Below are 6,258 nucleotides of genomic sequence, written 5' to 3'. Positions count from 1 at the left end.
CTGATTTCATATTTTATGGTACTGCGGGAAGTTGTATTATTTTTCCCTATAACTTGGGAGCCTTTTTCTCCTCCGATCTCGTGTTGCTGTGTATGTGTCTGTGTGAGAGTGTGTTTTCCCTCTGTATTGGTGTGCCAAATGGCTATGGCAAAACTAAAGCAGCTGTTTCCGGTATTTGATTGATAGTGAACTGGCAGTTTGTTTATCTCGAGCGCACACGGACCGACCGACCGGAGGCCCCGAGAACAGAACGCGATTCTCGTTTGGCTTCGGATTGGGGCTGCTCACACAGATACACACCACCACCAGTGCACCGCCATCCCGCACACTCACTCACACACGCACACACACACACGTGGCCATCCAGCGGCAAACGAACGACGATGCTGCTGCTGCATTTTGCGGATGCTATTTGGGGCCGCCGTCGGCGCACTTATTTTTAAATTACTAAAAACTGAAAAACGCTAAAAAAAAAAAAGAAAAAAAGGCCGAAAAAAAGAACAGAATGTTGCTGCCGTCGCCGATGTGTTGCTGCTGTTGCTGTTGCACAAACATTGCGGGCGGCGGCATCTCACCGACAACCTACGATGAAAATTTACAACGGAAGGCGCGCATCAAATGTTGCAGCCACATAAACACACTCGCACACACACACCAACACACTGGCCAGTGTACTTAATTTAAATTTAACTGCAAAATATTTTCACTCGCACTGGAGGGAAGTCGGAAAAGTATTTCGAAACCTCCTCCCACTTTTGCGCCTCCCAAGTTTGCCGGCAGCCTACAGCTGATCGAGCTGAGCTCAAGAATCTGTCTTAAATTAACCCATTTTGTGATAAATAAATTTCCAAATAACCATTAACAAGTAGAGATTATAAAATTACAAAAGAAAATTGCTTAAAAAACACTTATTTATTATGAGCTTTTTAAGACATATTTCTTATTTGAATGTGAAGTAGATAAACCAAAGTTTTAAGATTTGAATAATTTCCTAACAGCAAAAACTTGAATCTGTAGAGGAAATCATTTTCTAGCCGCGTACAAAATGGGTTAAGATGGGTTAAGCACGTGCAAAATTGTGTCAGCTGCGCGAATTTCGCTTTGTTTGCCCGTTTGTTAATTAATGCAAAGTGCAGTAACCGTTTTGCATAATTGAAGGCAGCGACTGACTGCCCATTGCCTATTACCCATTACCCATTGCCCATTGGGGCATTTCATTATTCAATCATAATTCGCGCGCTTAACGCGAATTACAAACAGTCGGTCCATATACAAAACTACATACATATGTACATACTACGGGCATACTGCTGTGCCACTAGTGCTATATAGTACTACATATGTACATATCTACATATGTGTGCGAGGGGCTGGTGGTGATAACCCGCCGGATCGACCGGGTCTGTCGGGGTCATCCGGGTTTTCGCAAAAAAAAAAAATAAAATAAGAAATGAAGAAAAAATGAAAAAGAAAAGAGGAGCACAAACAAATGGGAGGCACAAGAAAAAGAGAATGAAACCGAAAGAAATAAACGCAAATAAAACATGACATTTTTTTGTTGTTGTTGTTGTTGTTGTGCCTGTAATCAGTGGCGGGCAACCGCAGACCCCAACGCCAAAACGCCAAGGGAGGAGCTCCCGATTCGGGTCCAGACTATCCCCCGATAAGCCTTGCTGCACGAGACCTGCCAATTCGCTCGAAATTTGCCCCGATTGACACACTTTGAGTCAATCACTGAGAAAAAATCCAACCAACATGGTCAATCAGTTGAAAAATCTAAGATATAACTTTATATAGTTTAGTATCTTGTTTCATCAAATAAGATGTTACAGCATCTGTAGCTGGTGTTCTTAAGGAAAATCCAACAGCAAACAATATTTGATTTACAACTACTAGATAAATATATAGTTTCTCCCAGTGCAGCGAATGAATGAAGCAGCTGCACTGAACTCGAACTCGAACTCGAACTGGAATACTCGCCGGCAGTCGCCAAGATGCAGTTCCTCTGATTGAAGTGTGCTATATTTAACGAGCGAGCTGATTGCGTGCAATGCAATTCTGCCAATTCGAGTAGCTCCCTCCACAGAAGAAACCCCAACCACCGCCCACTGCCCCATCCCCTTGGACATTTTGGGGCTGCCCAGGCTGACAGTTCCGCTAATGAATGAAGTTGATAAGGGAGCTCCATCGACCGATCCAATGGGAAATGGAATGCACGGGCATACAGTGAGCCACTGCTATCTCCCATTGATCATTAGATTTCCGTATAAACTATTATTATGCATGCCGGCATTTTCATTTCCATTTCCATTTTCATTTCGCCTGCCCCACAACCCTTCAGTTTTTCCATTCGTATCGATATCGCTTTTCGGGCGAATTGCTTTGAAGATTCTCTCATTCATTGCACGCAATGAATCAACTTTCGATCGGTTCTGCGATATCTCTAGTGGACAAGTGAACACAGTGATGCCCCGCTAATTGGCATTATTATAATGCTTGTGAATATTTCAAATATCTTAAAGATTTAATCATATTTGTAAATATGTTACATTATCTTTCAATTAAAGGCAAAGGCTTCGAATAATCTAAATAGTTGATATTTCCATTTTCTCCAGCCATCTGCTCATCTGGCTGAGTAGTGATTGAGTTCCAGTAGTATTGTCACTGGCGGCTGAAGGTGAATCTCTCGGATTGCCGGAGGAGAAACACTGATACGATTGCCATTGGAGCTGCTCTAATGAGCAAGGAAGCGGCGGCGGTGATAAGCTATCAGTATCCCTATCAGTATCAGTATGCCAGTACATACATTCTATATAGACCCAGACACACGCGATGGCAGATGAGCATAGTTCCATAGACGGTGCAAGATTCGCACTCGCACTCGCACTCGCACTGCAGACATGCTGGAAGCTCTTGAATGACAGATCAATGAAATCATTATGGATTCGCTGAAACCGACAAACCGCACTCACAGCCTCGAAAAGCGCGGAAAAAACGCAAACTCACGGCAGCATTCGGGGAATCGGATTGGGATTCGGAATCGGGATCGCCAATCGCAAATCGCAGAGCACCGAATGGCATCTTGCATCCCAAGGAATGGGAACAGGTTCGAGATCTCCACTTCTCCAATTCTCCGATTCTCGGATTCTCTGATCCTGCGGCAGCGGAAGTTGCTTGTGGTTTTGTATTTGTATGCATCGCCCGTCGGTCGTTATTCGTGTTGTCCCTGCACTGCAAGAAAAAGAATGTAACTAATAGCTTAGGAACTCACACAACAGCATATTTATTTATTTAAGCGACATTACTACGACTGAATGAATTGTACTCACTTCAAATATCTAAAATAACTCCTTGGCCAGATCCCATTTCTTTCAGTGCACTGCGCTGTTTGCTCCTTGACTGCTGGTGCTGAGGTGCAACAGGTGCAAAAATCACAACAAATACACACATCCGCTGCGAGCTGTTTTCTGGTTTACTCTGCCCATTCGCCGCTGCCCCCCCAAAAAAGGGAACGGAAGCACCTGTGATATGGACGCGGATCGCACGTGATTTCCTTGGCCTTCCGCTGGAACTACGCCCCTTGCCACGCCCCCATCTCCGCCACTTCCTCCTGGGCAAACAATTAAATTGGTTTTTATGGCCCAAGTGCCTGTACATGTGTCCGGTGAGTTCGGGTTCGAGACCGAGTCGCCCCCTCCGATCTGACAAATTCATTTGACACTTTGCCAGCCTTATCGTCCCTCGATGTTGTTCTCGACTGCGCCACAGATCTGTGGAGCCATTGAGCTATAGTGGCATATAGCTATGGTGGCATAGAGCCATTGAGCTATAGTGGCATATAGCTATGGTGGCATGGAGCCATAGAGGCATAGAAGCATACAGACATAGAGCCATGGAGCTATAATGCTATAGTGCCATATAGCTTCGAGTATAAAGCACCAGCTGAATCTGAAGCTGGAAACTTGTTTCGGCTTTCGGGGCTTTCGAAGTCGCATTCTCAGCGTGTTTGCCATGTTGTCTATGTTGCTCGTAGTGTAGTTGTTGCTGCTGCTTGAAGCACATAATTACCGCAGCGCGTATTTAATCCGACAAATGGTTTCAACCTTAGTTGAACTTTGTCTATGGGCCGCACTCAACCCCTTCTATAGTTGCTGCTTGCTGCTTGCCGCTTGTTGTGGTGTTGCTGCTGTGATGTTGATGTTGCTGTTGCTGCCTTGGTTGGCATTTCTAATATTCCATGACAGCCGCTTGAAGCTGAAGCTGAGATGCTGATGCTGAAGCCAAAGCGATTTCTGTGGTTACAATGTAATAAACCTTGACAAGCTTCAGATGGGTTTTTCGTTGGTCGCCGTTGGCGGAAGGGGAGCTTAACCGAAAATCTCGGCTCACAAGTTGGATGATGTCAAGTGCTAGCGGTGCTTAAGTCTCAGCGTTCTGCGGGTATGCAATTTCAAGCTATTAAAATGTGAAAAAAATAATATTATATTTTCATATGTTGTAATTTAGCAGTGAAATCCATGTTATCTTTTAGCAGTGAAATTCTTGTTTACCTTAAAAGCAATGCGTTTCCGAAAACCATTTTGGATCTTTGCACTCTTTGAACTGCCAGACGGCGCACCTGTCAATCCCCCACCCCAAATTTTAGACCCAATACCATGACATGCCAACATTGCAACATGGCCACAGATTCCCTACCGATCGCAGTGCAATTTGCAACTGCAACTGCAACTGCAAGTGTGTGTTGTGTGCCATCCGAGATACTTTATCTTTTCCGCCCATCTATCTGCATAAATAGAGAGGAAGATGCTGCTGCTGCCGCCGCTCCACATGTTGCTTCATTCATTCCCGATCCGTATCCCAAACCCAATCCCAATCCCAAACTGACGGACTATGATAAATAAAGTAAAGTGCATTTCCGTCAAAACAAGTTTGTTCTATTAATATTTTCAATACTTCGAATTCAGACAGAGATGTTGTCGGCGGTTGTTGCTGTTGCTGCTGCAGTTGCGGGCAACTTTCACTGCAGACTCGACTGAAGATCACTAGAATCATTTTGTGGGGGCACTGAAATTAAAAACTATAAAATATTTAAAATTTTATTTAAGTTTACATTGGAAATTGAAACATTTATCTCTGCCAGAGAAACATTACTGCTCTGATTGGAAATAAATTGTAAGAATATATGATATATATTAAAGGTAGCATCCATTTCTCGCTGTGCATGTTTTGTGTCGATTTGTGGGGGGCGACGACGTGCTGGCATCGTTTTAATTTGGCCGATCTCCCCCTTTTCGGAAAAGTGCACCGCATTTACAGTTATTTTTATTGGAGCCAAGCAGCGCGACAATTCATCCATCATTTTCTGTTATGATTTTGAGTATGCCCCCTTGGCTTGGCTTAACCCATGGTCGCCCCCATGAGACCCCCGCTCGTATTTTGGCATCTGCATTGAAGGAGCGCGGGGAGCGGGGAGGGGACACTTGTCGGCTACCCCTGCCTCCCCTTAAAAAAAACCCGACCCCCCCCTGCCCATTTCGAACAGCATCCGGTAATTATGCGACACGCTGATTAAAATGCGTTAAACGCACACCAACACACTCGAACACACACCAACACACAACCACAGACACCAACACACACACTCGTAACGGAGGGGCACACATGTGCTTGTGTGTATGGGTGAGGTGGGTCTGGAGTCCAAGTGAAATCTTCGCCTGCATTAACGAGTTTTCCGTGACGCGTCGTTCCTCGCTTTCCTCAGCTTCTTCCTCTTCTTCTGCTCGTTTTCTTTGAGCCCGGTGCTCTTATTCTTTGGCCTCCGCCTTTCCTTTCCTTGGCTACACTTGATTTCCACAAGCACACACACCAACACAGAGACAGGTGCACTGGGAGAAATTGAGATCACATTTAAACAAGTAAAGGTGATTCCTTCAATATGTTTCTTATAAATACTTACCACATGTACAACTTAAATTAGCTAAGAGGAGTAAAGTTTATTTGTGAATATACATTATTTTTGTATTACATTGAAAAGTGCATTCATTTTCTGGCAGTGCACACTGAGAAGAGACTGCGTCTCCTGATATGCTGGCTCCGGCTTCTCCTCCTCGTTCTCCGTTCTGTTTCTTCTGTTTTGTGGCGATCAGGTTACCTGCTTGGCGGTTGGGGGGGTAGCAGAGTGGTGGTGATCAGGGGAGGGGAGGAGAGGGAAAGAGGCGAGGGGCGGGGCAGGGGCAGGTGTCCAGAGGAGGTTTTCGT

This window comes from Drosophila santomea, chromosome 3L, assembly GCF_016746245.2.
Source record: "Drosophila santomea strain STO CAGO 1482 chromosome 3L, Prin_Dsan_1.1, whole genome shotgun sequence".
NCBI lineage: Eukaryota > Metazoa > Arthropoda > Insecta > Diptera > Drosophilidae > Drosophila > Drosophila santomea.
The sequence above is the reverse complement of the archived record's forward strand: the minus strand, read 5'-3'. Positions refer to the sequence as shown.